General features: G+C 36.7%; 1 protein-coding gene across 6 annotated transcripts in view; it reads right to left on the reverse strand.

Annotated features, from left to right (window-relative positions):
* The window catches only part of numb (NUMB endocytic adaptor protein), a 71,396-nt gene that overhangs the window by 37,325 nt on the left and 15,672 nt on the right, over window positions 1-18,399 (reverse strand). The window contains exon 2 of one of the 6 annotated variants that reach the window (XM_051867718.1): window positions 9,177-9,249. The exons of the other annotated variants lie outside the window; for them this stretch is intronic. The gene's annotated coding sequence lies outside the window, so the exon portion shown is untranslated. The remainder of the gene's footprint in view (window positions 1-9,176; window positions 9,250-18,399) is intronic. 6 annotated transcript variants of the gene reach the window in all.

Here is an 18,399-nt window from a genome sequence, read left to right on the forward strand (position 1 = left end):
CATCACTCTCCCTCGTGATCTCCGTCCGTTCTGTTCCAGTCTTAAGCTCCATTCACACTGACAGTGATTTTATCTCTGGAGGTCGCAAGGTCGCTGTACTGTTGGTCCTAAGAGGTGTTCCTGATGCTATTGGTGGGCTGTGTAATGAAAACTTTGGGCTGTACTGCCACTTTAAGTCAATCTAACCAGATAAGGAATCAGCTTTCTTGTTGCTAAATAGGATTCTGCAGGGGAAAGCAGCAGAAGTAATGCACAATGAGTCATATAAATGGAGGTTTGGAAATGGATGGAATGAAAGATCAATGAATAAATCAAACGCCTTCAGAATGTTGACCATTTTTGATATGGTTTTCCATGCATTACATAAGGCCCAATGGTAATGAGTGACTAAATTTACATTATCCCTGTATGTAGGCAGAGACAAATCAAATAGAACATAGGAGAATCAGTTTTATTTTTTCCTAAATTCCATTTTTGTGGGGGGAGTTTCACTTTTGAATGCGCAATCACATGTACTCTGTGTAGGGAGCAGTGGCACTGACCGCACATTTTACAAAATATTTGCGAGCAGTGTTGGGGAAAATTACTTTTAAAAGTAATGCATTACAATATTGAGTTACTTCCTAAAAAAGTAACTAATTGGATTACTTAGTTACTTTTTATGGAAAGTAATGTGTTACTTTACTTTTACGTTACTCTTTCTCATCTGGGCTGGACTGTTTGTTTGTTTGTTTTTATAACAACAAAAAAAGTTTTATTTTTGGCAAATTTAAAGGCCCTTTTACACCAACACCTCTGCACTTACGATTTCTCTCAACATGGGGACAGGAAAGATGTCAGCCAATAAATCGGAAAACTTGCGTTACTTATTTGAAAAAGTAACTCATATTTAGTTGCAGATTTAAAAGTAACATGTTACTTTACTAGATACTTGAAAAAAGTAATCTGATTACATAACTCGCGTTACTTGTAATGCGTTTCTCCCAACACTGTTTGTGAGATATTTACAAGATATTGTATACGAGATATTTGTCAGGATCTGTTGCTCACCAAATCCTCCGCCATATTATGAGATATTTGTAGACTAGATATTTGTCCGGATCTGTTACGCACCAAATCCTCCACCATCAGGGCTGACTGACAGGGCGTCAGTCATCTCTCCTTACTCTCGTCATGTGATAAATGAAATCTGACTCCTGCTGCGACTCTGCAGCTCGTGCTGTATGGAGCAGAGCAGACGATTATTAGTTTATAATTGTAGCATCCATTATCCACCTAAACTAAATGTTATTTATTTCTATTAAAAAGCAAAACGACAGAGGGGGCGGTGCAGTGGTGGGCAAGTCATGTAATCGGTGTATGGCCGAACACCGGTAACGCCGACTACCGTAGCAAGCCTAGTCCACAAAACTGCAAATGCACACAAAGTGTGCCATTTGGGCCAGGGCCAAAAAGAACTGGCCGATGGCCCGGGGCCAGTGTGAAAAACCCTCAGAAACCCCGCTTGGGAAGGAATTGTCAATGGCCGTGCTGCATCATCACAAAAGTTTACCATTTGCATGTTTTTTAAATCTTGCCAATTTAAACATTCAAGTGATTTTAAACTATTGTAGCATAAGAAGGCATGAAAGACAGCACAATTCTGTGCTCAGACCCTGTTTTCTGTGTACTCAAACCCAAAGCGTGCACACAGAGAGTCGCATTTCAGACAGCATGAACACCGAATTTAGTTCTCTTTCACGTCTTCTTGTGCTTGAATGGATAAATACACACAAAATTGTCAAAATACCCATCTTGGCAAGTACCCTAGTAAACAGTCAGTTATGTCTTAAGTTAACGTAAACGTGAGATAAGATGTAACGATATATTGGATCTGTGCAGCTCGTAAAGTGACAGCAGTCTAATATTCTAATATTAATTTATGTTACTCAAACAAAAGACAGAAAAAAAAAATGCTCACTGCTCTTGACTGACTGTACTGTCTGTAACAATACTTAAAATTTATATGAGTTAGGCTAGTAGTTTTTGGTGTCATAACCTTATTTATTGAGGTTACATTGATCAAAAACAACTAAAAGAATAACTAGGCCTATTTTATTACTTTTTTTTGTGGTGGGGCCAGTGAAAATTTTGGCCCGGAAAGTAAAAATTTGAACCACAGGCCTGACCGGGCCAGAAAAAATCCTTAGCGTTGAGCCCTGCAGAGACTCGCAAAACATGCAGAGTTCACATTTAAACAGCAGTCATTTTTATGCTTTAATATTCACAGACACTAGTACATCTCGCAATTTGATTTACTGTACAGCCCTAATTTTGATTTATTCATTCAGAAACCCTCTTTTCCACAGCTTATTGCATTTGAGCAGTTTAAAATTGCTTTAATGTTTAAACTGGCAAAGCTTAAAATGCATGCAAATGATAAACTTTCATGACACCACAGCACTGCAACGCTACGTTAGCACAACCATGATAGACTGCGATATCTACTTGTTGACAAATTTCTAACAGTTCATCGTAATTTAATTATTATTAGAATGATTAATAATTAACTATTCAGGTGATTGATTTAATAGTTTCTTTAAATACTTTCCTTTTACATTTTTTGGTCAGTTGATTTTACTCACAGGAGACAAGCTCACAATATCATAATTGGATGATGACTGAAGTTCCTTCAATCTCTCTTGCTCGTGACAAAGTCTTCCGGTTGCTTTGCCACTGCAAAGTGGCTGTCAGTGTGAACAGGCTTTATACTGTTTACTCACTTCATGACTGTCTCTCTTCCTGTCTGTGTCTTTCTGTCTCAGTGTGTGGGAGAGTGAGACTGGTGTCAAGGGGGTGAAATAAAAGTGAATAAAACAAAAGAGAATATGTGAAAAGCAGTAGAGAGACGATGGGAAACAGAAACTCATGGTAGACCGAGTCATGTGAGCAGGCTTAGCTGCACAGTACAGCCACTAACCACTTTCACACATTTCATGTTTAATTGCCGTTAAATTGATGGATTTATTTATTTATTTAAAAGCTACATCTGTTATTCACAAGCAACAGTGGTTTTCATAAGCTTCTGCCATTCACACACCACCATCAATATGCTGTTAAAACTCTCTGACGCTTTTTTCTTGAAATTACGTTTCAACATCCGCCCTGGGTATATAGTAGCCCAGGGTTTTTCCTGCATTGAAAATATTTTGGCGGCCATCAAAATTAATCTTTGTCCGCACACAGTCTGCTCCGGTCCAGAAACACGATAGCACAGAGCGGATCATATACGAGTCGGCGCAGACCATAAAACGTATGGAACACATTTGAACAGAATGCTATATTTTACAGAGATATGGAGGAGGTAAGGAGGAGAAATGGTTAGAAATTAGGAGGAAATCAACGGCTCTGGCCGAGCTGTGATATAAACAAAAAGTTATTGGCTATTTAAAAAAAGGGGAGGAGCTGTTCGATATGTCCCGCCCTGTATTCCTGTTTCAGTGGAAATCACGTCAACACATTGAATAATGCTGCACATTTCAAGGCACTTCAGTGGGCCTTTAATGTGACGATATCTGCCGTTCTGGAGTACCAGTACCAGCTGATAGCCTGCTGCTTTAAAACACTTCGTGAGTGTTTGTGTAAGCGCTCTGTGAAGCTCTGTGAAGCATTTTCTTTTACTTTTTTTTTTACCCCATTTACAACATGTTTTTGCAGTGTTGAGCTTTGTAGCCAATCACGGACATATCTGTGAATGCAATGGCTGCATAAAACGACTGAGTTTTTGTTCAGCGAGAGTTCTGCACGCTTGTAACTGACAGCTTCATTGATTTTAATTGCAGCGATTTTTGCTTGCTTTCTATATAGAATATATATTTTCATGCTGATAACTACACATTGCAAAGTTTCTGGATTAACAATCTTATTTAAATGTGCAGTTGAATCCAATTGACAGTGATACCTATAGCAAAGGACGGAACGAAACAATCTGATACTATTTGTCAAATGATCTGTGCATTAAGTCTTGGAGTGTAAATGCAAAATAATACAGACATCCAAGTAATGTGTTTCTTTGTTGTTCATTTCATTACTAACTTTTCAAATCAGTCACTCAATGACTTTTTACATACAAATTTACAGATTTTTAAATATAAAAGCACTTTGTTTTATGATCTGTCCTGACAGCGATTCCTCTTTATTTCATTAATAAATTGGCTAAGTTAATATTACAAACTGTTTCTTTGCTTTTATTACTGTAACAGATTTTTTAGTTTGCTGTTTTCAGTTGATGAATGAACAAATCTTCACTTAACATTATTTGTAGCATATCTGCCATTCAATAAATAAGATTTGTGCTGTTACTGTACATTTGACATGAAACAGTCTCAGCTTTCAAATTCTGGTCAATTTTATAATGAAATTCAAACAATAAATGCCACTTTGGATTCTTTAATGTGCTGTGACAGATCGCTGTAGCGCCTCAGTTCAAGCGGCACGTGAACTGATCATCTCTTCCTCTTTACTACTAGTTATAGTACTAAATAAACATGAATGAACATCAGAAGGTATGTTGAAAGATACAGTACAACTTACTGAAATGAATCATGTGTGTTCCAACCACGGAAAGACGTCAATAAAACAGCTTTTAAACAATGTCACATTATATTACATTTACCTCAGGTAAGCTGTTCAATGACCATAATTTGTTAGTTAGCTAGACAAATGAACTGTAGAGAGGAGCATTTTGATAAATAGATGCACTACATTACGTAATTATGAGTGAATGAACTCTTTATTCCATTAAAAAATAAAATAATGTTTTAAAGGAACTCTATAAATTATTAAACTGTTAAAGTTTTATAAATTCAAATGATTAGGCCTTATTTAATCATTACTTTAATCATTAATTCTCACAAGATTTTAAACAGAAAAAATTAAAAATGAATTTAAAAGTTAAATGAAATGTCAAAAGATAAATGAAAATGCCCATGAACTGAATAAATGAATAAAATAGTGAGTGAGTGAGTGAGTGAGTGAGTAAATGATTGAGTGAATGAAAACAAATGAGCAAATGAGTGAATAGACTAAATGAGTCAGTGATTGAATGAACACTTTGATTCAGAGGGGCCTCTCTTAGCCCGTTGTCTCTCTCTGTTGCGTTAATGAGGCCATTAGTGCACTAGAAGAGCATTAAGTTGAGCGCTGGCCAGACACAAGCCACTCGCTGCCTCAGTCACGCGGCTCAGAGACGAGGCATGAAAGCAGGAGGAGCGCGAGGAGACAAGGTAAAAAGCGGAATGAGCCGAGGAGGAGCGCTGGCCTGAGAGAGAAGCTATTTAAATCATCTCTCCAGGAACGGAAAACACTTATTAATTCCTGCAAATAGAACCTGGAGAGGAAGACAAAAGACCTTTCAGACGGACAGAGAGAGAGAGCGCCAGCAAAGAAACACTCTAAAAAAAAAAAAAAAGCTCTCATTCAATGCAACAAACACGTGGCTCTGCTCCATGTCAGACATCTTATGAATGAAACCTAAAATATGCATTTAGGATGGTAAAAAAAGCTATTTCAGGCGTCACTTGCAGGAAAAATCATTACATAAAGCCTGAAATACTGAGAAAGCAAAATCAATCAGTACTGATTAGAGACAGCTATAAGTAAGGTTGATTTCTCCAACAAGAGTAACACCGTGTCTCTGTAGCAAAACATTGCTTTGTTTATTTGAGCATCCCGACCAGCTTGATATTACTGACTGAACCAATGGTGTGACAGTTTTTCTTCCATGTTTTAATTTTAAGTATAGTAAACCTCAGCACTTTGTTCACCAAAATTAACTGTTAATTTTTCATTTGATTACATTTTTAAAAAAATTAATTTAATTTGATTACCCAACATTTTTGATAATGTAGTAAATTAAATCCAAAAAAATTTAAACAATTTACACAGAAAATTTTTTTTTTTTTTTTAAACGATAACTGGACACCACTCACTAACAAAAAAGCAATGTAATGAGGTCGTGATGCTTATTGCTGCATAACGCCTACTGTAGTGAGTCAATGATATTACGTAACAGGAAGCAGTTAAACAGGAAGTGAAAAATGGGCTGGGAAGGAAGGGAACCCTCTTTTGGACCTAGAATGTTGTGTAAGTGCTGGTCCGACTCTTCCCCAACCTTGACAAACAGCCAGTTTTAGAAACCCTGACTGAAACACCCAATTACAGCCAAGCGAAGCAAATCTATTGAAACGCACAGAGCGTATCACAGAGGAGCGGCCAACAGAATGGACAGAAGGGGTGTCACAGTATGATAACCTTCACTAAAAATATCACAGCCATTTACAAAACACAAATAACAGAAGGAAATTCAATTTGGCATACACAGCCCTAATGTCCTTGATTTAAATGATATTACTGGTAATATCTGATCAGATTTTTTACTTCTTATCACATTCGGATCACACAGAATGTCATGGGCAAGACTTAGCATAAACCATATTAAAATACATTTTACATCCAAGTATAAAGTAATTAAACAACTGAACAAAGAACTTATAGTCTATGCACACTTAAGAGTGCTGAATAGCCCAGTGCACACTAGAGGTCTTCTTGAGTCCAAAGATCTGTACCCCGACCTAAACTGACCTGAATCACTTCTTACCCATCACGAACCTGACGTGCAGGGCTTGACATTAACACCTGCCAACCCGCCAAATGCAGGTGGGTTTCTGTGCAGCATCCATGCAAGAGGATGCTGTGGCATGTAACTCAGTGACTCCTACTAGCCACTTAGGCGGGTTGAAATTTATATATAATATATACTAGGGCTGCATGATATATCGCAAATTTTATCACACAGGATTTGGCAAACAATGCTATTATTTTATGCGCAGCTTGTCAGAGCTGTACGGATCTGTGATCAGTAGTAAATGCTTCTCCATCTGAAAGCCAGAGGGCGCTCTTGCGCAGAAACTCACAAGACTTGCGCACAAGATTTTACTCATTCCAGCATATTTTGCTCACACCCAAAGTGCGCGCACAAAGCCACCTCAGTGCTAAATTGAGTTATTTTTCGCTGCTTATTGTGCTTAAACTGTCAAATACACAAAATAATGTCAAAATGCACTAATTCGTTCATTCATTCATTCATCCAGGTGTACCAAACTCACTCTCAAAATGCAGGTGTGAATCACAAAAATTTGAAGCGTCTTAAATTAAAATGTGGTTGTCAGTATCATTTATAACCAAAATGTTTTACCTCCTTTTACACCTGGGGGTATTCCAAAAAGCTGGTTATGCAACATACCTGGGTAGGTTTATATAGATATGTAAATGGATAACCTCAACTTTCAGTTACAAAAACTGAGGTAACTTTCATGGTATGCAAGTAGCCATAGCAACTTAATTTTTTACTTAGTCCAGAGCAGGTTACATTTTAGGGTTAGTTTACTTCAGAGATATTCAGCGTATATATGTGCCCCATTGATGAGGCTCCAGAGGGTGTGAGATTTCACACATTATTATTTTATATAGTTATATAATTGTTGTAATTATAAAGCACTATAAGAAAGCAATGTTTGTTTTGTTTGGTATTTTATTTTCATCTCACACACTGTGTCTCTGCATTCAAATTTGTGTCACTTTGCCACTATTTAAATTTCTTATGAAATCGTGATTACATCTACATTAATCTGGATACATTTGAAAACAACGTTTTCATTTTAAAACGCTTTCAGTCCATACCAGTGTTAACCTGCATTTTCCAAAAGTTTCTCGTCTACACTGAAACATCGGAAAACGCTAAAATCATCTTACTGCACATGTGTAGAACATAATGAAAGCTCACTAAGATGGTACTGAGAGACCACACATAATAAAGCTCTCATGCTATTGTTCTGGCACAATCATTTTACTAGAAAAATAACCCACTACTTAAAGTCAGCATGAAACGGAAGTTGTGACAGTCTTTTTTTTCCCTATTGTGATGTATATCCGAGTGAAACGGCTTCTGGAATGAGAAAAATGTAGGGTGGGCTCTGATTTCATCCTTCGGGAATTGATTGGATCGTAGGAAGTTGGCCGTTGCTAAGTAAATAGAGGCAGATCTGAATGCCAGTTTACAAGTTGTAGAGGATATATATGCTGCGTTCACATCATGTAATTACCATAATTTCAAGATGACAACATGTGACGTTCTCCTTAGAGCTGTTCACGTTCTAGGACTGAGAATTATGCATATCTATGGCAATATTATCAACACCTAAATGAATCTGCAGCGTCAGGTGGTACAGCAGTCAAGTGGTACAAGTAAAAACTCTTCCCAGCTTAAAAATTTTAAGAACGAATTTCACGAACACATGAATGCTTTTTACATATTGAAATACCATGTTAAATCAACCAGAGGTCCCTGGCTAAATTTTTTGATTTTGATATGACCACAGGGTATAACCATAGATATCTATCTAGTCATAATTTTTAAATACCTCTGTTTTCACAGTCCACACTACAACGCCAAAACGATTTCAAAAATTTCAAACTGATCCACTTGATAAAGCATCTTCAAAAAGCCCAGTTTTCGAAGGACAAAGACACCGTCTCCGTGCAGACGGAAGGCCAAAATTTAGAGAAAGTGATGCATGTTAAATATATCTGGATTAATGCAGACACAGCCTGAAGCTGTCAGAAGTGACACAGACCACCCAGCAAATGCTGTCAGTCATGAGCAAAGTCTTAGCCTAGACCTATATTATACAGTCTGACATACAACACTGTTGATGTTGTACAGTCTGGCTTGGCTTTTACTCACTGGGGTCATAATATACACAATAATCTGATCATCTATAATTGTGCAAAAGAAAATAATTCCTAGGAGTTCAGTAATGCCTCTGACGCAACTTTTTTACCCAGAAAAACTTCATACCAGAGAAAGAAAAGGAGCAAATGAAAGAGCAAGAGGGATGGATTAAAAAGGGAGAGAAACAGAGAAAATGTACCTTAAATCAGAGTTTATTCCTCTAAAGCCAAATGCAAAGAAACTGAGTGACATTTGAGTGTCATTTGCGTGATTGAGATTTTGATTCACTTTGATACGGTATTGATTAATTTAAAGTCTTAAGTTAAATATACAAAAACGTGCAGATGAATGGCACGATGGCTGAAAGAATATCTCAGTAAATATTTCTGTGCTTCACAGATCACACCTCTTACAGGATTCGAGTCCTTTGGGCTGGCAGTCCAGACGCTTGACCACTGTGTGTCCACCATCAATGACCACTGTAAAATATACGGTTCCACAGATAAGCCATTTATGAGACCAGAGCAGAAAAGCACACAAAGGCACAAACATTTGCATGTCTAAATGAAAGTAAGCGCATGTTTATGGCTGTGCCTGGGTTCAGTGTTATCTGTGAAGGGCAGGCCTGCATACCTTCACTTGACAAAGCCATCGGACAGACACGATGACTCCTCAGGATGTAAAATAATAGGAAATTGACTCAGATATTTAATGTAGCCAAAGGATTTACAGTTTCTGTTCTACATCTCTATTTGAATGTAATAATATCTTGTTTTTTCGCTCAGACTTCAGCACAAAACACAGGATATGTACAATATTATTAAAATCATAAAAATGCAAATTCTGCTGGAGATTGTAAATGCTTAGTACACAAATGCAAAGTTTGAAGAACAAGGCTGCAGGACATTCCCGCTGCAAGAAGCAATGCAGTTAATAAGTGATGTATTGGAGCGGCTGACCTAACATGTTTGTATGATGAAAAGAGTACACTGAACTTTATCTCAAACGTGCACAAGCCTCCTGTATCCAACAGTTCCTCAATGCCATCAGGAAAGACGTTCATGAAGAGAGGCAGAAAGAAGGAAACGGGAAGAGGAAGCATTTGGGATGGAAAGCAGACAGACTGTAGCGATCTCAGGAAGGTAATGGAGTCTGAGCTAGTACACTAACACGCTCATTCATGCACACTTCCCTGGAAAAGAGACATATCTCTGACACAGTCTGCTGTCAGAAAGACACAAGTCATAGAAATTAGACTGTCACACAAACTAGTGTACGGGTTTCTTTCAAAAGGTTAACCATGTACACCATCCAGGCTTGGGCCAAGCATTTTGGGGGCCCTAACCACCCCCACTGACCTCAAACATCATTTGAAACATGTAAGTAGTAGTAGTAGTACCTAACTTTAGTAGCCTAATTAGTAGCCTAACTTTAGCCGCTTTACATGGCCATTCGCTCAAACGTTAAACGATAAATGTGTTATTATTATTAAAGGGTTAGTTCACCCAAAAAAAAAAAAAAATCTGTCATTAATTACTCACCCTCATGTCGTTCCACACCCGTAAGACCTTCGTTCATCTTCTGAACACAAATTAAGATATTTGTTAATAAAATCCAATGGCTCAGTGAGACCTCCATTGCCAGCAAGATAATTAACACTTTCAGATGCCCAGAAAGGTACTAAAGACATATTTAAAACAGTTCATGTGAGTACAGTGGTTCAACCTGAATGTTATGAAGTGATGAGAATACTTTTTGTGTGCCAAAAAAACAAAATAACGACTTTATTCAACAATATCTAGTGATGGGCGATTTCAAAACACTGCTTCACGTAGCTTTTCGAAATTTGTTTCGAATCAGTGGTTTGGAGCGTGTATCAAACTGCCAAAGTCACACCCCCCAGTGGTGAACCATTAGGCTTGTTCGAGATGCAATGGTGCTGCGCAGACTGATTGGCATATGACATCAAAGTACAGCGAGAGCGTTTAGAGAGAAAACGACTCCTTATGCTTTTGAATCGCTCTCGCGGTACTTTGATGTCATATGCCGATCGGTATGCGCAACGCCGTTACATTTCGAACAAGCCTATTAAAATTGCGAAACACTTATGACGTAACGAAGCCTCATTTACTGAAATCACGTGACTTTGGCAGTTCCGAACCACTGATTTAAAACAAAAGATTCGTAAAGCTTCGAAGCTTCATGAAGCATTGTTTTGAAGTCGCCCATCACTAGATATTGTTGAATAAAGTTATTTTGTTTTTTTGTTGCACAAAAAAATATCAAGTATTCTCATGAACTGTTTTAAATATGTCTTTAGTAGCTTTCTGGGCATCTGAAAGTGTTAATTGTCTTCCTGGCAATTGGAGGCCTCACTGAGCCATCGGATTTGATCAAAAATATCTTAATTTGTGTGTTTCGAAGATGAACAAAGGTCTTGCAGGTGTGGAACGACATGAGGGTGAGTAATTAATGACAGAATTTTAATTTTTAGGTGAACTAACCCTTTAAGCACTGGGGTGTGACAAGATTAAAATGTGACAAAATTTCTCCTCGAGGTGAAAAGCTGTCTCGTGATATTGCCATGACAGAGTGTGAGGTTGAAATTAGGAAAGAATATGCCACCACTACGTTTACATAACGCCTCCAGTGTCGTTTTGCTTTTTATAGAAATAAAAGCCATTTAATGCAGTTGGTTAATGGTTGCTTCAATCCCATTCAGCTCATCCAACATGAGCTGCGGAGCCGTATGTAGTACAGCAGGAATCAGAGTTCACGTGACGAGAGTAAGCGACGAGATGACTGACAAGACCATGGCAGAGGATTCGTTGGACAACAGAGCCTAAGCGTCTGACAAATGTCTTATCTTGTAGAACTCGTGCTCAGCACTGCCGCTTCCCTCTTCACAGAGTACGTGCGATAGCGAAAGTAAAACGCAAGCGCACATTTAAATGCAATTTTAATAGCCGCATTTTGAAAACGGCTCCCTGATGCATGTAAATATCTCCCAATCTCACACCCTGATGAAGGCAAAATAGCCGCAACGCATAGGTGTGCACTTGTCACCTGTTTTTAACTTATAGCCATGATGAAATAAAGGCTTTTTAAAACTTTTTCAATAAGATTCGTGTGCCTTGGACTATCATTAATTTTATGAAAGCTACAGTATCTTAGGCTGGGCTGTGTAACCATCTCTAAAATTGGGTCTCTATTTAAACGTTGAATGTTGAGAGAGTACTTTGATTATGGTTGCACTTATTGTTTACACTTAACGAGACTAAGAGAAAACTTGTAGAATCTCATAAATCATGTACAGTAAGATCTGAAGTAGAGATGCACGATGTATCAGCTAACAATCGGTATCGGCCGATAAAAGCTATTATTATCACTATCGGCCATCGTTTAAAAACTGCCGATGGTCAGGGCCGATTATATCCTGTCAATCAAAAGGGTGCGGAAAGACGTGTTCAGACTGCAACTCATACATACTGTGTGTGAAGAAAATCACTCTTGTGTTGAATTTTAACGCATTAACAGTTTAAAAATAGTGACGTTAAAGCAGGCTTTTTTTTGACCCTATGAATCACCCATAGTTCAAGCCAGGGTTGCCAGGTCTGAGTTTTTTTTCCTACATCAAATATTATTTGTAGCGCCTCCCATCCAATAATCGCAAAAAGATTTGTGCTTTATTACTTCTGATAAGAATTGAAGTTTCAGTTTTCAAATTCTGTCCATTTTATCATGAAATTCAAACAATAAATGGCTGTATTGAAATATACTGTACAACTTACCAGAATGTATCACGTCTCATGTAATCACTTTATTTGTGTTTCAACTGCGGAAAGACGTCAATAAAACAGCTTGTGAACAATATGTCACATCATGTCACTTTTACCTCAGGAATGTTTTCCAATGTTCAGTTCCTTAGCTATCTACATATAAAAAAAAAAAAAAACACTAGAGAGGAGCTTATTTACTGTTAATTATATGTTTGTGCAAATTTGCCATGAAGACAAGTGCTTATGAAAACTACCTTATGTGATACTAAGTTTTATACATTTCAGTTTTTATTTGAGTGTAATTATTATATCTGAAAATAAACAGCAGCTGAATTTATTACCTCTGTTGTTTATTGTAACCTCTAATATTGTAATGTACCAAAAGAGAGGGCTCCCTGTAGAGTTTGCAACATTATTTGGCAGAGATTTTTTTTTTCCTTAAGAAAAACCAAACTATCGGTATCGGCAGAGAAATTTAGTATCAGTGCATCTCTAATCTGAAGAGACTCATATGAAATCATACAGGAAAGAAGACAGTTAAGTTTGTGGCAAAACCTTTTACAGTGCTTGAGTGTTGTTGTCTTTTACTGCATATGATAATTCATACTCAGAAAGTAGAAATGAAATGAGTTAAAACATGAATGAAATTAGTTAAAACATTTCAAAATGCACCTGCAGACTATTTTTTCAGCCGTGAATTTTATCACTGAGGATTTCTTTAAAATACTGTGTAAAAATCTTGTCTCAATCTCGTGTCTCGTCTCGTGAGCTAACTGTCTTGTCACACCCTTGTCATTAGGCACATATCCAAGTGTTTGTGCGGAGTGTGGAAGTTAAATTAGTACTACGCTTACTGCATACAAGGGTAACCATAGTAACAGCTGTATATACTCTATTTTTATCGCTTCCGTAGACATCAGTGTTTTTATCAGAACTATAAACTTTTATTCCAGTACTTCTGTGATAATCTGAATATTTGTAACAGAAATAATGATATGCATGGTTGATAAGACTGTTTGTGAAGCTGTTTCATACCTATACATGACAGCTGCTCTCTCTGGCTCAGCAGCAGCAGTAACACAGATCTGAATGTTTGCTGTGTTGTCAAAGGTTTAACAGACACAGGAGAATCATTGTCATTTTGGAATAAGATCACGTGGGTGTTTGAATCAAGATTGCGATCTTTTAACGATTAATCGTGCAGCTCTATTAGAGACAAATTCTGAATAAGTATTCTCAAAAAAAAAAAAATGCTTTGGTGGATCCCTATTCCTTCAGGGACATACGTGGAAAAGAAATTAATCACTGCTAAATTATGCACAATGACCCAGTTTCCTCACTCTCAATACTTTAAAAAGCTGAAAGTTTAAATGCCAAAAAAGAACTCAGGAATCAGCTTTCCACAATCACGGCTTAAACACACACACAAACTCAAGTGTCAACGGAGGCATTAAAGTTAAAAAGTTTTTTGGTCTTCAAATTAATGATGAGTATCTCACATGACTCTGGGGCAACAGCAGCTGAGATTTGATATTACTGAATCAAATCGCTGCCATTCACACATGTATCTCCAACTACTACATTATACAACACAGCAAGATACGAGTCATAATTCAAGATATAATATTTGGGTCACAACTGAGGCTATACACAAAACATACATACCAAAACTGTGTTTGATATATCACAAAAACCAGGGGTGTGTACCAGACTTTTTATATCCACTGTGTGTGTGTGTGTGTGTGTGTGTGTGTGTGTGTAAATATATATATATATATATATAAGATGAAGTTTACTTTTTGTGATGCCACTCGCTTACATGCTGTGTTTAAAACGTCATTAAAACATTAAAAACCTCAAACGCCATTGAAGTCTATCATATATAATTCCCAATACCCTCACTACTCTGACAGTGAAAGCAACACCAAACTCTCTAGATATTTGAAGATATAGCGCACGCTTGTTGAAAGATTTCAACAGTCTTACTTCTAATAGTAACATACAAGCCCCATGTCTCCTATTAAAACAGCTGAGAAAGTCAGAGGCAGGACGTCTGGCCCTTCACCCACAGGTTGTTGATTATCTTAAGGGAGCTCAAGCAGGTCTTGTCAGAGTAAACTGCAGGTTTGTTAAATGCCCTACTGAAACCAGAGCCTCTCTGATGGCTGTACTCATGTTTTATTCAGGCTCTGCCAGTCCAGCAACAAATACATCTGAAACCTGTGACTAAAATCACATAAACAATCTATCCTGACTGAAACCAGCAAGCCATTCTTGCTCCTGTACCTAATCCTTCCAAATGACAAAAGACCATTTAGCAGATTGAAAAGACTAATATTCTAATTGTACATGGGTGAATGTCACAAAAGTGGTGACACTCACAAGAACATGATCATATTTCACAAAATAAATTTAAGGAACCACTAAGATTATTATATATAATATATATATACCAAAAATTATTTCAGACACTTTGACCTGACTATGTTTTGCTTAAGTGTTATCTGACATAATTAAGGTTATTTTTTTCTGACACAGTTTAACTCTTTAACTGTCTTATTTTATTACCTTTTTTTTAAACTATAGTGAATAAACTGTATTAATGAATGAAATGTTCAAGATGTCTGAATAAATTTTCATTTGACTGTATATTATATATATATATATATATATATATATATATATATATATATATAAAATCATGATTTTATTTAATTAGATATGCTTTTTAATAACTAAAATTTAATTTACACTCTAGAAGAAATGTTTGCCCGTGCTTGTCTAGCTCTTAATTCACTTGCATTTTGCACTTTTTTGCACTATGCAGTTTATAAAATGAAATATTTTTGCTAGATTTTTCTCCGGTCTGGATCTAATTCAGTGTGCGGTTAGCAACTTCTTTGTTTGTCTAAAATTTTATTTAACCGTTAAAACAGAACATAAAAAAAAAAAAAAAAAAAAAAAAAAAAACAGAACTTGAGAATAAAATGGATTTCATAGTGCCCTATGCAAGAGAAATATTATTTTCTTGTGTATTCAATCAATGCTACTGCTTATACATGATAAATTTTGTTAATTTTGTTAATGGCCTCAGATAACACCTGAGCACTGGCCCAATGTCTGTTGGTGAAAACTCAGAGATATTGTATTTTATGTCTCTCTCTCTCTCTCTGATGTTTCGAAACTAATCTACAAATGTTGTGAGAGGCAACTTGGAAACAATGATTTCTTTCTGCAGTCAAGGTCAGTTGGGCCGGGTAGAGTTTTAGAGAGTTTAGATAAGATGTTTCCAATTAAAAATATTTACGCACGTCAGGTGGGCATAACTATTATAGGATGTCGATGAACCGGAAAATGTACATATATGATAAAAGGAAGTAGGAGGCCTTATGATAATCTGTTCATTTGATTATCCAATCAGTTTAGAACATCTTTGTTTGCTGAAAAACTCATATGAATGATTTGACTGAATAAATACTCTGTTTTGTGTGGAGCTCACTTTGTAGCTCTCGAAGATATGTTTCGGTTTAAGGGAGACTACCCTAAATTTCAATTTTCACAAATAAATTTGGTTTGATAATTTTACTATTGAGTGGCCTGACTTTAGTCTTATAGGTGAATTTCCACCACACCTAACAAATTCATGTTTGGTGCAAGCAATAATTGTTTACAAAAAGTTCCACAAGGCCTTAGTGAATGAATCAAACTCAACCAAAGCTGATAAGAAATGGTGCTCTGTGTGAAAGAGAACACTGAACGAACAGGTAACAGGAGACTATGTGACTCATAGCATGCTGGCTCAAACCAGAGCAGAGAATTTCATCACACCCTGCCCGACCAGTCCGACCACTCAAGGAGACTCAAAGAGGCCTGTAGTATTTTACATTCTCCTTCTGGGTGACTGCGCCGCACCTGAGTGACACCTGAAGCGACCAATCGTCCATCTCTCTCCCTCTAGACCCACAACTTCAATTGAACAAACTGAAAGAACTCATTGTCTGTCGTCCAAGACAATGGAGACTGTATTGCATGAGAAGCCTCGGAGAGATCGCTGTTCCACGGACAAATGCGTGCAGTGGAGCAAAAGAAGTCCAAATAATGGAAAATTACCCTGTGGCACAGAACGTAGAGGTGCTTTGATTGCTTTGAAGCAATACGCTCTGCAAATAGCAGCTCCATCAGCGTAGGGGCCGGGACCTCGGCTGCTGAATGAAGCTCCAATCAAGTCTCAAGGGGAGCAGAGCTGCAGCCTGACACCGATCACTTACTGAGGGCAGGTGATTGCCGCTGAAGCACAGCAAGTCAACTCTCCAGTCGACTGAAGAATGCAACATGCTCACGAAGCCTCTATCAGATCCAGTACACCCTGTGTTACCGCTTTTCTCCCAACAGGGTGCCCAATCTGGCCCCATTTCTACCAAATAAGTAGAAAGAATAATTTCCTCACTGAAATTGCTTAAATCTGAAAAATGTAACCCAAAAAATTTAAACATTAGAAATTGAACTAACTGAACTAAAATAAGTTTGTTGAAGTAATAAAATTACTAAAACTAAAATAAAAATAAAGCTAAATAGAAAAAAAATATAAAAATGATAAAACAGAGAAACAGAGCTTAAATTAAAATAAAACCTGAAAATATAAAAGAGAAGCTAATTCAAAATATGAATAAATACTATAATAGTATAATACTATATAATACATTTGAATTTAATTCTATGATTTTTCTTCATTGTGTTTAAAATAAAGCTTTTATTCAGCAAGTACACATTAAATTGATCAAAGGTGACAGTAAATACATTTATAATCTTACAAGATATTTCTATTTAAAATAAATGCTGTTCTTTTGGATTTTCTATTCAAGAATCCTGAAAAAAAAATGTATCATGGTTTCCACAAAATATTGGTAACACTTTACAATAAGGTTCATTAGTTAACATGAACTAAGAATGAACAATACTTCTACTACAGCATTTATTAATCTTAGTTAATTTCAACATTTACTAATACATTATTAAAATCTTGTTAACATTAGTTAATGCACTGTGAACATGAACAAAACAATGAACAACTTATTAACTGTATTTTTATTAACTAACATTAACAAAGATTAATAATTACTGTAACAAATGTTTTGCTCATGTTTGTTAATACATTAACTAATGTTAACAAATGAGACCTTACTGTAAAGTGTTACCAAACACTGTTTTCAACAGAAATGTTTCTTGAGCATCAAATCAGCATATCAGAATGATTTCTGAAGTATCATGTGACACTGAAGACTGGAGAAATGATGCTGAAAATTCAGCTTTGACATCACAGGAATATATTTTAAAATTTATTTTTAAAAAAAATGTAATTGTAAAAATATGTACAAATATTTCACAATATTTCTGTTTTTACTTTTTCAGCTTTGGTGAGCAAAATATACTTCTTACTGACCCAGTGTATTTAAACTACAGCCAGCTCTTGACACCATAAACACACTGAATTAAAGGGGTCATATAATGCCACTTTTGCAAGGTGTAAAATAAGTCTCTGATGTCCCCAGAGTGTGTATGTGAAGTTTTAGCTCAAAATACCCTACACATAATCTTTTATAGCATGTTAAATTTGTCACTTTCTGAGGGTGAGCAAAAATGCTCCGTTTTTGTGTGTGTCCCTTTAAATGCAAATGAGCTGCTGCTCCCAAGAAGAGGGCGGAGTTTCAGGAGCTCCTGTTAGCAGCTCCGATTAACGTTACCTCACGCAGACTCACTGAAAATGTCAGAAACTGTTCAGCCTTTTATGTTCAAACCGGATTTGGGCAATGATGGAGAGACTCAAAAAGAAGTGACAACATGTAGAAAGCA

Source organism: Ctenopharyngodon idella, chromosome 17 (assembly GCF_019924925.1).
Source record: "Ctenopharyngodon idella isolate HZGC_01 chromosome 17, HZGC01, whole genome shotgun sequence".
NCBI lineage: Eukaryota > Metazoa > Chordata > Actinopteri > Cypriniformes > Xenocyprididae > Ctenopharyngodon > Ctenopharyngodon idella.